The sequence below is a fragment of the Cydia splendana genome, chromosome 15 (assembly GCF_910591565.1).
Source record: "Cydia splendana chromosome 15, ilCydSple1.2, whole genome shotgun sequence".
Classification (NCBI taxonomy): domain Eukaryota; kingdom Metazoa; phylum Arthropoda; class Insecta; order Lepidoptera; family Tortricidae; genus Cydia; species Cydia splendana.
Window position 1 is genome coordinate 10,381,325 of NC_085974.1, and position 17,862 is coordinate 10,399,186.

General features: G+C 36.2%; 1 protein-coding gene across 1 annotated transcript in view; it reads left to right on the forward strand.

Moving 5' to 3' along the window:
• Nucleotides 1-3,929: 3,929 nt before the first annotated feature.
• Nucleotides 3,930-17,862, forward strand: part of LOC134797607 (monocarboxylate transporter 4-like) — an 85,111-nt gene continuing 71,178 nt past the window's right edge. Inside the window, exon 1 of the mRNA XM_063769920.1 lies at nt 3,930-4,149. The gene's annotated coding sequence lies outside the window, so the exon portion shown is untranslated. The remainder of the gene's footprint in view (nt 4,150-17,862) is intronic.

Here is a 17,862-nt window from a genome sequence, read left to right on the forward strand (position 1 = left end):
GCTCGGTTTTTTGCTATAAAAAGAGGTCGGGGACATCAAATTTACAAAAAGGTGTTACATTTCACATGTAATATTTTTTTTACATATCATACGTTTAATTACATTTAAACACAATTATTATATTTTAGTCTCATGTAATGTTGGATTTATCGATTTTGCTCGCCCAGTACAAATTGCGGATCGGTCGAGCGACAAATCCGACTTCTCATCTCTCAGAATACAATAAAATACTTCGACGAAAATGTGTTAGTGTGCGTGTTGTGACACTTGTGACTCGTCCGCACACAAAAAGAGATCGAGGTTTGCAAGATTTGTCTTTGACGTGTGTCATTTTCTATGTATTTGTGACGTCATTACAGATTGGATTTTGTATGTAAGTGTGTGAGAAGTGCGACTGTGTGCACCTTTCCCCCCGCCAAAAATGGCAGAAAGATTTGTACGGTAAGATATCGCTTGGGCCCCTCCCTTCCGACGTGTCGGAAGCCGGTGTTGCTCGAAGATTCGAACTTAATACATATGTACTGTAAAACGTTGTACGATACACGTGCGAATACGTAATTCGCAACTCGTGTCGATTTCGAATTTCCTCTTTTCCGCACTTGTATTCTAAATAACTATTACAAACTATGCAACTAAAGCCCACCATTGGCAGGATAACCGTTTTCACTTCAATTGGGGTTTAGTTATTAGGGTTTTATAACTGTGCCATTTGTATAGTAAAAAAAAATATAATAATGTATTTTCTAAAGATACCTAGGCTTCGGACTAGAAATACCTACTCTACTAAATTTGAAATCGATACATTATTATAATAAGCTTTCAAGGAATGCTTATATTCGTTTACTTCACTTTATTTGTAATCTTTTTATTATACAGGGTGATTCAGGAGACGTGAGCAGGACTAACACTGCGCATTTCGTAAATTATAAGCTAAGCATGTTTCGTATGAGTATTAGTGAGGTTAACGTTAATTTTCTGGTCGTGTTGAAAAAAAAAGTTACTTATTAATTTATTTACGATATGCGTGGTCACCCTAAAATTAGAATACTAAACAATCGATATTCTGTGTCAAATTGAATGTCATCACGGTCTGGTTACTTTTGAAAACTCGTATCTCACTCAAGTTTGACAGTTTATTTTCTTCGTAATCAAAATGCTGTCATTACGGTCAAGACTTTAAAGAGGTTTTATGTTTATTAATTAGGTCTTGTAGGGTAACCATGATTGCAGAGAATTAAATTTGTCCTCACTAAAAAGTTAAAAAATAGGAAAAAGTGTGGTTGTTTCACCTAAATACGACGGTGATCGATCAATTATCAGTTACCGAGTGTGCAGGATTAGTCCTGCTCACGTCTCATGAATCATCCTGTATATGTCGGCGGCCGATCGTAATGTTCCTGTGTAATGTTTTGACGATAGTCACATAAAACAAAAATATAGGTAGGATAGGTTCGTTAGGCTGCTTCAGATGCCCGAAGGGCAAACTGCCCAGAAATAGGAGCCCCGCCCGTCAACTCAGGGAACGAGTCAAAGATTTTCACGTTTCACGATATGCCTAGGAATTTCACGATGTGCCTGATCTTACGATCGGTCGCCGACATATACATGGAGACCTAATCAAACATACATTTTGATATCAAAATAATATCTAAATGGAAGTAATTCTGCTATGATTCACGCGTGCATTTCGCTCGTATTGGTAAAGTGGTAAAGTAAAATCATTTTAGATATTATTTTAATATCAAAATGTAAGTTCAAATTAGCCACAGGTCTCCGGTCTCCTACCTCATCAAAAGTGAAATAGTTCCGAAATTAATAAGATTGTCTATGATACATTTTCTTCCAAACTGATAAATTCAAAATAAGAGGCAATCAAACAATTTCATTTGTAGTCCAGGCTACTTCATGCCTTGTCACAGTTCATTGAAAGCCCGTTAGGGATTTCATAATATTTTCACCGTGACAAGGTATGAACTGGCATAGAAATCTAATTTGTTGACTGTAGCTATCCAATTAACTTTCTTGATTACAGCCTATTAAACAAACGGTGTTTTCGAATAAAATAAATATATTGCAATGGAAACAGAAATCAATTTATTTCTACTCCTTTGCATCGGTGTAATGTGGTTGCTGTGGTAATTGAAACAATATTATTTTGTAGCTTAAAGTTTTAGAAAAGGAATTGCGATACTTACCTTCCTACGCCATTACAGCAGCAGTACGGCTACCACCAGTTTTGACATTGACATAACGCTCACGTTTAAGTAACTTACTTTCTATGCATCTCGCTCGTACTCGCATATGCGAGCAATAGTGGAAGCGAGATGTACAGAAAGTAAATTACGTAGACGTGAGCGTTATGTCAATGTTAAAACTGATGGTAGAGGCTCAGGTTACTTTGTAGGTACATTACTTTACCTGGTCTGGTTTTAGTTGCACTGGTTCCAGGTGGAAGTTCTTTTGACATCTATCGAAGAACGTAAGTACATACTTAAACAAAGACGCCAAAACCTTAAAAGTCATGTCTACGTCAAGTCAAGTAGTGTTTTTGAATACGATATGTTATCCCTTCAGTGAAAGAACAAACTTATCCCATAATATAATAATTGAGATACATATTTACTTATGTGAAATCTACGACATGCCAGGCAGATATTACTTTAAAACTTAACTAAAAACTACCTTTTTTAGGTGTATTACCTACTGTGGAAAATTAAGTAAAAGAAACTCACTTGGTTTACTTTACCTTATACTTATACGATTACTAAAGTGCTCAGTCAGTAAGCCTAAAGCTGACGCTCATGCACACAGCTTTGAATTTGAAGGCGCCGTACGGGCGTCCTCGAGTCTTACATTAAGCTCACTTGAAATATCCCCTTCTATAAATCGTTTAAATTTAATTTCTGCAAATACTTTTTACATTTCATTTTACTGCTACTGCTAAAACATTAGTATTCGTACCTTACTTGCACGACGATCTTATTACTTTGTGTTATTCTTAGTATTTTAAACATTCACTTATATTAATATATTAAGGCGAGCCTTACGGGCACTAAGAATGGTGCCAATTCAGCGGTGTCATTTTGGGTGTCACGCACGAATTTGAGCCAATCGTGCAGTCTAACGCAACTAGTTGCGACCAATCGCGAGCATGATGCGAACTCAACCAATCGCGTTGTAGCATTCACCAAGGAATTATATGAAGGTATATCTTTACTTTTGAAATCATTGATTTCGAATTATAAATTTATCTGTTTAAGTAATAACGTTTGTCACATAATAAAAGTAGCAACAAAGACGTCCCAAATCGAGAGCAACTACTAAATTCGGAATGTTCAATTCAATATTTATGTATAACCAGTAAATGAAACACGAAACAAGAAATTGTCGCTGAGGGAAAAGTACGTATTGAATTTCAATCGCAGTGACCGCTAGCGATAAACCAAAGCAGCGTTTCAAAAATAAAAAAAACCGGGCAAGTGCGAGTTGGACTCGCGCACGAAGGGTTCCGTACCATAATGCAAAAAACGGCAAAAAAACGGTCACCCATCCAAGTACTGACCCCGCCCGACGTTGCTTACCTTCGGTCAAAAATCACGTTTGTTGTATGGGAGCCCCACTTAAATCTTTATTTTATTCTGTTTTTAGTATTTGTTGTTATAGCGGCAACAGAAATACATCATCTGTGAAAATTTCAACTGTCTAGCTATCACGGTTCGTGAGATACAGCCTGGTGACAGACAGACGGACGGACGGACAGCGGAGTCTTAGTAATAGGGTCCCGTTTTACCCTTTGGGTACGGAACCCTAAAAAATCGTTTTACTTGTGTACAAATTACAGATCAGTTAAAAAAATAGGAGCAATCAAACTATCATTTTAGTATCCGCGCTTAAAAGCTAAGTGTAAAGTTTCTCATTATAATATTTTTTTTCAAAGGTTGTCATAGAGATTTGGCCATGAATCGCTGAAAGCCGCGGCCTGTTCCGGCGTTCCGGCTCGCGCAGCTTGGGCCGTCCGGGCTACCAGTGCCGTGACGGACGTCGGAGTTGTCGCACGTCGCGCCCGGACCGAATCACCCGGACTTTTACACGTCCGCGTGTAGTGACTGCCATGTTCAGTGTGTGATACTGTGATGCTATTTGAAATTGGTAGGTATTTTATTTCTAATGATAAGAACAGCTCATTTTGTTAATGTAGTTGTTTTGGTTTTATTATTGATGTTGACATTTGATTGGCAATTTATTTTAAGGGCTATTAAGTTAATATTATTTGTATAAAAGTTTTATTTGTTTCGGATTGATCGTAAAATTTTATCGTGTTCGCACAGGCACTTTTCCATTATAAAGATTAGAATTGAGATGACAGTTTCAGGAATTATTCTTATAGGTACCTTTAAACGAGCAATTCTTGTATAAATATATATAATATGCATTTATTTCGGGGATCTCTGAAACGGCTCTAACTATTTCGATAAAATATTTAAAACTTTCGCGTTTTTGTCTATAAATGTGAGTTAATATGTATTTCGATAAAATTTGCTATTAGGGGGTTTTCGGGGGCGAAAAACCGATATAGGGTATTAGCTCTGGGAAAACGCGCATTTTTGAGATTTTATATATGTGTTTCGAGCAAAGCTCGGTCTCCCAGATATTTAACTTATTAAATGACGAAATAATTTAATTATTTTTATTGGACGAGCCTCAAAGGTATACGAAGAATTAAATCTAATATTTTAAAGCGGCTCCTTATTCTGGAAAAAACAGGCTTTTTAAAAACAAATCTGTTGAATACCCCACATGCATAGTTTGTTTTGTTGATACTGAGTTCAGTCGCCTGCAGAGAAAATTGACCTCTCTACATGGAAGTTACAAAGCATGGAATACAGCGATGCACTCGAACTCGTACAATGTGTAATGTGCTCAGTGTACGAGTAAACCTAGAATTTGCTGTTTTGGTTAAAGGTAAAAGAACGGTTTGGTTAAAACCAAACGATCTAACAGATTGCTTTTAAGCTGGGAAAATTTGATTCCTTAAGTATAAATTATGCTCTATATGCAGTAATGCAAGTAGGTTTTATTTTAACCAGTTTTTTAGTTTAAGCTCTTTAAATTTTTTAAACCAACCTGAAATTATGTAAGGCTAGGGAATCATATTTATTTATAATCTACTCCTGAAAATGACACAGTCGGCAAACCTAGAGTCGGCTCTATTCGAACCTTCGAGCAACACGGAAGGCATTCGTACTATTTCCCCTCTGCCTAGGTACAAGATCAACTGATCTAGCGCGGGTAATAAAACTAGTTGCGCTCGGATTTTCAACTAGACCGAGTCGAGACGCGCGCGTGAACACAGTAGCAGAAAAAATGCCTAATTGCTCGGTTTTTTGCTATAAAAAGAGGTCGGGGACATCAAATTTACAAAAAGGTGTTACATTTCACATGTAATATTTTTTTTACATATCATACGTTTAATTACATTTAAACACAATTATTATATTTTAGTCTCATGTAATGTTGGATTTATCGATTTTGCTCGCCCAGTACAAATTGCGGATCGGTCGAGCGACAAATCCGACTTCTCATCTCTCAGAATACAATAAAATACTTCGACGAAAATGTGTTAGTGTGCGTGTTGTGACACTTGTGACTCGTCCGCACACAAAAAGAGATCGAGGTTTGCAAGATTTGTCTTTGACGTGTGTCATTTTCTATGTATTTGTGACGTCATTACAGATTGGATTTTGTATGTAAGTGTGTGAGAAGTGCGACTGTGTGCACCTTTCCCCCCGCCAAAAATGGCAGAAAGATTTGTACGGTAAGATATCGCTTGGGCCCCTCCCTTCCGACGTGTCGGAAGCCGGTGTTGCTCGAAGATTCGAACTTAATACATATGTACTGTAAAACGTTGTACGATACACGTGCGAATACGTAATTCGCAACTCGTGTCGATTTCGAATTTCCTCTTTTCCGCACTTGTATTCTAAATAACTATTACAAACTATGCAACTAAAGCCCACCATTGGCAGGATAACCGTTTTCACTTCAATTGGGGTTTAGTTATTAGGGTTTTATAACTGTGCCATTTGTATAGTAAAAAAAAATATAATAATGTATTTTCTAAAGATACCTAGGCTTCGGACTAGAAATACCTACTCTACTAAATTTGAAATCGATACATTATTATAATAAGCTTTCAAGGAATGCTTATATTCGTTTACTTCACTTTATTTGTAATCTTTTTATTATACAGGGTGATTCAGGAGACGTGAGCAGGACTAACACTGCGCATTTCGTAAATTATAAGCTAAGCATGTTTCGTATGAGTATTAGTGAGGTTAACGTTAATTTTCTGGTCGTGTTGAAAAAAAAAGTTACTTATTAATTTATTTACGATATGCGTGGTCACCCTAAAATTAGAATACTAAACAATCGATATTCTGTGTCAAATTGAATGTCATCACGGTCTGGTTACTTTTGAAAACTCGTATCTCACTCAAGTTTGACAGTTTATTTTCTTCGTAATCAAAATGCTGTCATTACGGTCAAGACTTTAAAGAGGTTTTATGTTTATTAATTAGGTCTTGTAGGGTAACCATGATTGCAGAGAATTAAATTTGTCCTCACTAAAAAGTTAAAAAATAGGAAAAAGTGTGGTTGTTTCACCTAAATACGACGGTGATCGATCAATTATCAGTTACCGAGTGTGCAGGATTAGTCCTGCTCACGTCTCATGAATCATCCTGTATATGTCGGCGGCCGATCGTAATGTTCCTGTGTAATGTTTTGACGATAGTCACATAAAACAAAAATATAGGTAGGATAGGTTCGTTAGGCTGCTTCAGATGCCCGAAGGGCAAACTGCCCAGAAATAGGAGCCCCGCCCGTCAACTCAGGGAACGAGTCAAAGATTTTCACGTTTCACGATATGCCTAGGAATTTCACGATGTGCCTGATCTTACGATCGGTCGCCGACATATACATGGAGACCTAATCAAACATACATTTTGATATCAAAATAATATCTAAATGGAAGTAATTCTGCTATGATTCACGCGTGCATTTCGCTCGTATTGGTAAAGTGGTAAAGTAAAATCATTTTAGATATTATTTTAATATCAAAATGTAAGTTCAAATTAGCCACAGGTCTCCGGTCTCCTACCTCATCAAAAGTGAAATAGTTCCGAAATTAATAAGATTGTCTATGATACATTTTCTTCCAAACTGATAAATTCAAAATAAGAGGCAATCAAACAATTTCATTTGTAGTCCAGGCTACTTCATGCCTTGTCACAGTTCATTGAAAGCCCGTTAGGGATTTCATAATATTTTCACCGTGACAAGGTATGAACTGGCATAGAAATCTAATTTGTTGACTGTAGCTATCCAATTAACTTTCTTGATTACAGCCTATTAAACAAACGGTGTTTTCGAATAAAATAAATATATTGCAATGGAAACAGAAATCAATTTATTTCTACTCCTTTGCATCGGTGTAATGTGGTTGCTGTGGTAATTGAAACAATATTATTTTGTAGCTTAAAGTTTTAGAAAAGGAATTGCGATACTTACCTTCCTACGCCATTACAGCAGCAGTACGGCTACCACCAGTTTTGACATTGACATAACGCTCACGTTTAAGTAACTTACTTTCTATGCATCTCGCTCGTACTCGCATATGCGAGCAATAGTGGAAGCGAGATGTACAGAAAGTAAATTACGTAGACGTGAGCGTTATGTCAATGTTAAAACTGATGGTAGAGGCTCAGGTTACTTTGTAGGTACATTACTTTACCTGGTCTGGTTTTAGTTGCACTGGTTCCAGGTGGAAGTTCTTTTGACATCTATCGAAGAACGTAAGTACATACTTAAACAAAGACGCCAAAACCTTAAAAGTCATGTCTACGTCAAGTCAAGTAGTGTTTTTGAATACGATATGTTATCCCTTCAGTGAAAGAACAAACTTATCCCATAATATAATAATTGAGATACATATTTACTTATGTGAAATCTACGACATGCCAGGCAGATATTACTTTAAAACTTAACTAAAAACTACCTTTTTTAGGTGTATTACCTACTGTGGAAAATTAAGTAAAAGAAACTCACTTGGTTTACTTTACCTTATACTTATACGATTACTAAAGTGCTCAGTCAGTAAGCCTAAAGCTGACGCTCATGCACACAGCTTTGAATTTGAAGGCGCCGTACGGGCGTCCTCGAGTCTTACATTAAGCTCACTTGAAATATCCCCTTCTATAAATCGTTTAAATTTAATTTCTGCAAATACTTTTTACATTTCATTTTACTGCTACTGCTAAAACATTAGTATTCGTACCTTACTTGCACGACGATCTTATTACTTTGTGTTATTCTTAGTATTTTAAACATTCACTTATATTAATATATTAAGGCGAGCCTTACGGGCACTAAGAATGGTGCCAATTCAGCGGTGTCATTTTGGGTGTCACGCACGAATTTGAGCCAATCGTGCAGTCTAACGCAACTAGTTGCGACCAATCGCGAGCATGATGCGAACTCAACCAATCGCGTTGTAGCATTCACCAAGGAATTATATGAAGGTATATCTTTACTTTTGAAATCATTGATTTCGAATTATAAATTTATCTGTTTAAGTAATAACGTTTGTCACATAATAAAAGTAGCAACAAAGACGTCCCAAATCGAGAGCAACTACTAAATTCGGAATGTTCAATTCAATATTTATTTATAACCAGTAAATGAAACACGAAACAAGAAATTGTCGCTGAGGGAAAAGTACGTATTGAATTTCAATCGCAGTGACCGCTAGCGATAAACCAAAGCAGCGTTTCAAAAATAAAAAAAACCGGGCAAGTGCGAGTTGGACTCGCGCACGAAGGGTTCCGTACCATAATGCAAAAAACGGCAAAAAAACGGTCACCCATCCAAGTACTGACCCCGCCCGACGTTGCTTACCTTCGGTCAAAAATCACGTTTGTTGTATGGGAGCCCCACTTAAATCTTTATTTTATTCTGTTTTTAGTATTTGTTGTTATAGCGGCAACAGAAATACATCATCTGTGAAAATTTCAACTGTCTAGCTATCACGGTTCGTGAGATACAGCCTGGTGACAGACAGACGGACGGACGGACAGCGGAGTCTTAGTAATAGGGTCCCGTTTTACCCTTTGGGTACGGAACCCTAAAAAATCGTTTTACTCAACAGTCGAATGTTTATACATACGGCTTTTCTTCCCGGCGAGTCTCCTCTTTTGAAACTAATCAATAAAAATCATTTATTTTTTCGTTTTTTTAGTATTAGTTGCCAAAACTGTAAAGGGCGTGCGGTTGCCAAATCCGAGAGTGTACTTTTTGCCTTATTTCGTATAGGTTTATTTTTGATATATGTAACAACATACTTATTAAAATTTACCGATCGCGGGGAGCCAGGACTAAGAGAATAAAGGCCATAGTCGGTTTTCCATAGTAAGTTGGCCCTTAAGTCAATTTGATTCGGGTTTTTTTTTTGTGAGTACCTCTTATGGTGAAGGATATTTTTGCTGAGTATCAACATCCTACTAGTGATAGTTTTTGACTTATGATTTTTTTTTTCTTTAATGTATTGTTTTTCGGGATGTATTCAAGCGATTTGTGTTTGAAGTTTTTTAAATAGTGTTCTTTATTTAGGTATGCATCGATACTCAAAAAACGAATACCAGTTGTCATATAAAAAAAAAAAAGAAAAAAAAAACTATAAAGTATACTACTACTATACTACATTGAAAAACACCGATTGAGAACAGAACTTGACCACACACATTGCTAATTTTTGACAGGAAGTACCGTTTGGAAAATTTTGATATTTAGGCAAGTAGTAGGCCAATGTCAGGCCTACAACTAGAATAAAAATTAGAGGTGTCACTACTTCACCACAACATAAAAAAAATGTTTTATTTTTGTTTTCTTTTTTTTTATATGACAACTGGTATTCGTTTTTTGAGTATCGATGCATACCTAAATAAAGAACACTATTTAAAAAACTGAAGCAAATCGCTTGAATACATCCCGAAAAACAATACATTAAAGAAAAAAAATAATAAAATCATAAGTCAAAAACTGTCACCGGTAGGATGTTGATACTCAGCAAAAATATCCTTCACCATAAGAGGTACTCACAAAAAAACCCGAATTAAATTGACTTGAGGGCCAGCTTACTATGGAAAGCCGACTATGGCCTTTCATTTTTTTATGGGCCAGCTTACTATGGAAAGCCGACTATGGCCTTTAATTTTTTTATAGGTAACTATAGGTGCCGCTTCTCTAGAATTCTACATATAATTTAATATAATTTCACACATGTACATTCCCACCTCTTAAACTCTTGCTCCACCAGCCAGGAAAAAGCACGCATTCTGGCTGTATTGGAAAGAGAGTCCGGCTCCTGGCTACATGCTCTCCCCTCCTCCAACCTTGGTACATTACTCGATAGCAATACCCTCAGGCTGGCTGTCGGTCTTCGCCTGGGTTCTAACATTGTCACACCCCATCGCTGCCCCTGCGGAACTTTTGTGGACAGCCTTGGACACCACGGTCTATCTTGTCCTAAGAGTGCCGGCCGCCTATCACGCCATGCCTGCCTCAACGACATCCTCCGTCGGGCCTTCGTCAGCGCCAACGTTCCAGCCATTCTCGAGCCACCTGGCCTCGCGCGTGACGATGGCAAGAGGCCCGACGGAATGACCCTTGTTCCTTGGAGCATGGGACGGCCCCTTATTTGCATATATTTGCGGCATTTGCAGTCGAAACTCTGGGACCGTGGTGCCCAAGCGCTCGCAAACTAATCCGGCAGATATCAAAAAAAATCATCGAGGTCACCGGGGACCGTCAGGCTGGCTCGTTCCTCGCCCAACGGATTGGCATAGCCATCCAAAGGGGGAACGCAGCCAGCCTCATGGGAACCCTTCCACAGGGATCGGACCTGGGTGATCTAGCCTAATATATACATATTGGGCTAGGTCACCCATGCTAATATGTTTTATTTATTTTTTAGGTATTAGTTTTAGTTTTGTAGGTAGATATAATTTTCAGATGTATTAGCCTAAATGAAATACTATATTTTGACTATCGTATCATGGAATAAAAAAAACTCAGAGCAATATCACTGCATAGCTGCATAGGAATTCCGCCGTGTTCCATATAAGCCCTTATCGTGCGCATAACTCAAATAATATGAATGTACTGTGCGCCTAACGCAACGATGTTACACTTTCCATTCACGTTACGGTGACGTTTAAATGTTCTCCCTGATTTCTGAATTTGTATTCTATGAAAACGGTTTTCATTACAATCAGGTGAAGTTAACTCCCTGCAACTTGTTAACCTTTGATATGCAGTAACGGGTACTACACAAACTTCGAAGATACCTATTTACATTGCTCAAGTTAGGTTATTACGAGGCATCTAACTTGTATGGATTCGTGTGTACATAACAGTTTTAAATACTGATTCAGGTACTTATTTATTCACATTGCACTAGTATTTTTTGATAAACTTTGCAAATGTAGCTACGTCCTTTCTATTTTGATACATTACATAGAGCATGGAGGTACCTACTACATCAGCTTATATTTTTATTTCTTGTTTTCCATATCATGACATTTACTGGAAACATAAATTTAGGCATTACCGTAAAGTACTTAGACATTTTCGTGGTTATCCCATGTTACAGCGTGTAAAAAATACAGATTTCCTTCCTCTTTAACCAAGTAGCCTAGGGGCAAAATAGATTTTGAAGAATTATTTAAGTATGCTGTTGTTTTACATACTTTTATTTTGCCAAAATGTCACATACGATTATGGGGCAGTATGTTAAAAGGCCTCAAGTAGACATCAACGCAATCCTACCCGCACTTGACCGGCGTTCCCGTTTCTGAATACCTCCACAGATGACAGAGGTGGCTAGTTCCTGTGAGTAAAGTGATTGTAGGGTTGTACTATAGCCCCCAGACTGGCGATATACTTTTGTGTATCAGTTCAAGTGAGCTAATAGGAACTATGCATTTTTAGAAAGCATTTTAAAAGTCTCATCTACTCCTGTTTTGCATGATGATTTGCTAAAAAATCACAACAACATGAAAAGCTTAAAACATATTATTTCTACTGAAAACAACAGTTAATTGATAAAAATAATATTTGCATATTTAGGTTCGGAGTGGTCCAAGTCGGTGAATACCTAATAATATTTGTTTACTTTTAAGTTTTATTTTATTTAGATGCCTACTATTGGTTTTAGTCGTATTTACAATCTCAGACCATGATGTTATTATAAATTAAATAAATGTGCGACTTATAAGTGTCAGTGAAACGTACTTTTGCCTTCACAACAGGAAAATCTTAAGATGGGCGGCGAAAACACATTTTTCGTTATTCTCAATCAATGATTTTATCAGCTTGATTTTCATCGTTGAATGCATTACATTTTAGGTGTGTTTGACATACGTATATCAAACAAACTCTCAAAGCAAATCAATATACAGATCAATTCAAGCTCTTTATTTATTAAATCCTACTACATCAGAATCAATATTCAACATCAGAAACTCACAATTCGCACAAATAAACAAGAACTCTAAGCAACACTTGTGCAGGATCTTTGATGTAAATACGAGTATAACTCAGACCGGATATTAATAGGAAATATGGAGTTTGGAATGGCATTCATACATAAATTCGGAAAGCAAGTGAAATTTATCAAAGAATGGTTTTCATAATATGTGGTTTTAATTGTTAGTAGATATATTATGTACTTGACGTTAGTAGATAGTAGATAGATAAATAGGTACATCACTATCCTCATGAAGCCATGAGGCTCTATGTAAATTATATTGACCATCTTAAAAAAAAAAACTGTTATTGAATAACATAAGATATCAATTTCAAAACAATTACTTTTGAAACTCAGGAGGCTGTAGTACATTGCCCATTATCTCGATAAAGAATCATGCTGACTCATTCATATTTGTGTAGGAGAATTACGTTCTTACACGCAGGATCGGTGAAAAGAAATGTGGCATAAAAGCTGCTTATCGCTCGAAATATATTTTTCATATCTCATGCTCTGAAAGTGGGTCGTTGTTGTTCTAAAAGGTGCGCAGAAAGTGATACGTTTATGCTCTAGCGCAGAAAAGTGGTGTACTCCTCTGCGTCCCCGTCCCACAAACAACTGAGTGGAAACAAAATGCAAAAATAGTGTCTTTATTTCCTCGCCTGGAACAATTCGTAATTGTATAATTTTACTAATCTCACGTTGATCCTTTTTTTTATCAAAAATGATGTAAGTAAATTGTTAAAAACAAATTATTCTTGATTTCTTTCGTTGAATTCTATTTACTCGATTTCATAAGGCGAGAACCACAAGGAATACACCAAAAATATTTTTTTAAACCTTACACTTGCGTAAATGAGCAAAGGCAGAATCTTATACAGCCACAGTTAAACGTTTGTACGATATTAAATTCGTTTTTAAAGTTATTTAGGACTATATTCATGAAAATAAAATAAAATACAAGATAAAAATTTCTTATATTATTAATTAAATTGTTATTTAATATTTAAAATACTTTTATTATGCTATTACGCGGTGCGGCGCACCAAGGTCGCAGTGCGGTCCGGTAGTCTGTTGCGGCTTTTAGAACGAAAAAGTATAAAATTAAAAAGTTAGAGGCAATCCCGCTGATTTTCATACAATAATGAACAAATAATTTTAAAATTACTGCAATTTGTTAATAAATGTGTGTTTTCGTAAATTTTGCAATCTAAATGATTTTCGCTAGGGGTTATTAATATTCACACATGTAAAGTCTCCGATTGCAAGTAAGTAATTGCAATTACTGATTTTGCGAAATTGCCTTGTCTTGTTTGGTTTCCTCGCATTCGATATGAAAAGTAGAGTGTTTAACTCGGGTGAAAGGCACCATTTCCGTCTCGGACTATTGGCGCTCTCACTGCGTTCGAGCGCCAAACTACCTCGACAGAAATGGGTGCCTTTCAACCCTTGGTTAACAATCTACTATTTTCAAGCGCGCAAATATTACATGTTTTTTTCCGGAATTTCCATATAGTGTATATAACACTTTAATGAGGAAACAGAACCGCTGACGAGTATATAAGGCTCGTTTGCACCTACAAATACAAAACTAGTTATGCTTAGAATATGAAAATAAATTTAACCCTATAGTTTTAATTACTCCCATTCACATTTAAATCCAGTCCGAAATATTTAACCCTTCATAGGACATGCAATCTACATTTTAAGATAAAAAATTACCATCTTTATGTACGTACCTAATCATGCAGAATTTTAATGAATATGAAGTGGCAAATTCGCAAAATCCGATAAAGAGTTAAAATCCTTTCATCCCCAATCTATTAAGCGAATGATCATCATGACATTTAAATATATAAGATATTAGACTATACCGGGTGTGGCCTGTAACATGAGCAAAAAATTTAACTGTAGGCTGTACTCCTCATACTGACCAACATTTGTTCAGCGACTTTTAAAAATAACTTGTGGTTTGATTTTTAATACACTTTAAAGTTTATTCTAAGACGCAATGTATTGCGTATTTTGTTATGTTTAAGGCGTGACAAGCAACGTCAATCACAATGATATAGCGTGGCGATGGCGTCCATTGAAGACAATATTTATTTTGTATGAAAAATAGGGAGTCTATATACTTCATAATTTTTAAAAGTTGTTGAACAAAAGTGTCACCGTTTGAGGAGTACAATCTACGTTTTAATTATTTGCTCATGTTACAGGCCACACCCGGTATATAGAAGGAACAATTTTTTTTTTTCATTTTTATACATATTTAAACTAAACATAAAACTAATTAAAAACCAAACTTAAATATAAATATAAACTAAATAAGTATAAAAAAATGCCTACTGAAGCCCGTCCCGGGCTGTCCCCGACGCAAAGGTGCCCATCACGCTCGCTGCGTGGCCGCGTTGGACTGCGATGGACAACCTTTGCATTAGGAAAAACCCGGAGAAATAGAATGACTATAGAATGAAAGTATATACCTAGGTATCTTATTGAGTGGTGTATTGTGTATTATAACGACGGAAACTCAACTTTATTTGTTTCTCAATAACCCTTACATTTTATGATGCTCATCTATTTCTTTGACCCTACCTAATAAGGAGGGTTCTGTAATTGGCCTACTTAATTGGTGATTTAAGAGATAACAGTATTCCCGGGCACTCAAATCTTGTAAGACGATGCACGAATAAATATTATAAACATTTTCCGAGCAGAATTTTATATTCCCATCCCTAGAGTATTGTATAAATTTCGGAGATGAAATATAGCCTACGCCCTTCAAGGTGACAGCCCTGTTCTTGGCATATTTCAGAAAGGTCGATTTAGCATAAAAAATAAGGCTGCCAATACGACTACGAGTATTACTTTTCAATCCGTTAATCTATTCGCAATGTAACAACAATCCTTATTGGTATTATACTAAAATGTAGGTATACAGAATGTCCCTAGCCATTGGACAAAGCCAAAATGTACATATGCATTAGGGTATTTAGAACCAGTATACAAAATATCATAACATTCGGTGTAGCGGTTACGAAGAAATTAAAAAATTACAATTTTTTTACTTTGGAGCAACCTGTATGTGTTAAGTAGCTCCTGAGGTAATAAATAGTATGAAACTTTCTTCGACCGTTTTGATTATCTTTTTTATTTATGACATTAGTAAGATTCTGACTTTTGACAAATGCCATCATTACCGCACATTTTCAAACAAATTGTCAAAAGCACTGCCAATGATTAATACAGTATGTTTCTTTTTGTTGTCGATTATTGGAAATAACTTTTGTTTGATAATTTTTTTTTTATCTTTTGTTCTAATTAAAAAAAAACCGGGCAAGTGCGAGTCAGACTCGCGCACGAAGGGTTCCGTACCATAATGCAAAAAAAAAACGAAAAAAAAAAGCAAAAAAAAAACGGTCACCCATCCAAGTACTGACCACTCCCGACGTTGCTTAACTTTGGTCAAAAATCACGTTTGTTGTATGGGAGCCCCATTTAAATCTTTATTTTATTCTGTTTTTAGTATTTGTTGTTATAGCGGAAACAGAAATACATCATCTGTGAAAATTATTATATCACGGTTCGTGAGATACAGCCTGGTGACAGACAGACGGACGGACGGACGGACAGCGAAGTCTTAGTAATAGGGTCCCGTTTTACCCTTTGGGTACGGAACCCTAAAAATATTACCGTTAGACCATTTCTGAGAAGTAACCCTACGTGGGATTTCAGGGTTTGTCCAATGGCTAAGGTCACCCTGTATAGGTTGGCCAAACCAAATTTGTCAGTAAAGGAAAACAAAAAGCTATACTCATCCTTTTCTTTTGGGTGTTAGTACTGAAGTACTAATGTAAGACAAAGATAGTATGATTTTCTCTGTCATGTTTGAAATGAGACAGTCCTTTGACAAACTATCATAGAGTAACTTATATAAACTATATGGTTTTCAATTTTATTTCTGAAAACGCCCATTTATCTGTGTTTACCTTTTCGGTCACATCCAAAACATGGCCTGCCTGAAATAATTTGAGGCCTTTCATGGTATTCTGGCAACGCTGGAGGTCGTTTTTTATCGGAAGAAAGCCGTATTTTATTATTTTAAACATTTTTTCTCGTATTTTTCCGTTTGAAACATATGTTGTGATCGTTTGACAGAATGGCGTTAACGTTCCATTTAATCCGCACAGTGTCGCTTTAGTCGGCTCAGTGCTGCCCCCTATAGTTAATGCACGTTCCCTATAGAAATTAAGCAAACTTTTCATATACATATACAGGATGATTCAGGAGACGTGAGCAGGACTAATACTGCGCATTTCGTAAATTATAAGCGACTGCTTCGTATCAGTATTAGTGAGGTTAACGTTAATTTTCTAGTCGTGTTGAAAAAAAAAGTTATAAATTTATGTACGACATGCATGGTCACCCTCAAATTAGAATACTAAACTAGGTACCGATATTCTGTGTCAAATTGAATGTCATCACTGTCATCACGGTCTAGTTACTTTTCGTATCTCACTCAAATTTGACAGTTTTTTTTCTTTCTTTCAAAATGCTGTCATTACGGTTAAAGAGGTTTTTATGTTTATTAATTAGGTCTTGTAGGGTGACCATGATTGTAGAGAATTAAATTTGCCCTCACCAAAATGTAAAAAAATAGGAAAAAGTGTGGTTGTTACACCTAAATACGACGGTGATCTGATCAATTATCAGTTACTGAGTGTGCACGATTAGTCCTGCTCACGTCTCATGAATCACCCTGTATATTTTTTTGTTTTTATTTATGTTTTCTGAAATATTTTTCTGACTTCATCTAAGTAGGTACGTTAGAAAATGTCTATTTTGCCGTATGGTTGACTGGTAGAGAATGCCTTAAGACATTACTGCCTCCATTTGTGTTTCCAGTTATGATTTTTCCTTTAGTATTCATATAAATTAAGCAAAAAAATAAATATTTGGTGTCAAACAGATAGATCTCGAGTCCGAAACTAAGCAAAGCCTGTAATTGTGGATTCTAGGTGACGATCTAAAGCTTTTTATATGCTCGTGTTAAAAAATAATTTGTAACAGATACCTAATATCTAATTATACCTACAAATTTCGCCTGTCATACAATAGAAAGTTTACCTTATTTAAGACAATAACGTAAACTTTTATCACAATAGATAATTACAAGTTATCAGTTCCCAGCAACCACCGGAAATATATCTGTATTCACGAGGGCTTAGAAACACAATATGACAGTGGAACATCGCTCGAGGCATGATTGATCATTG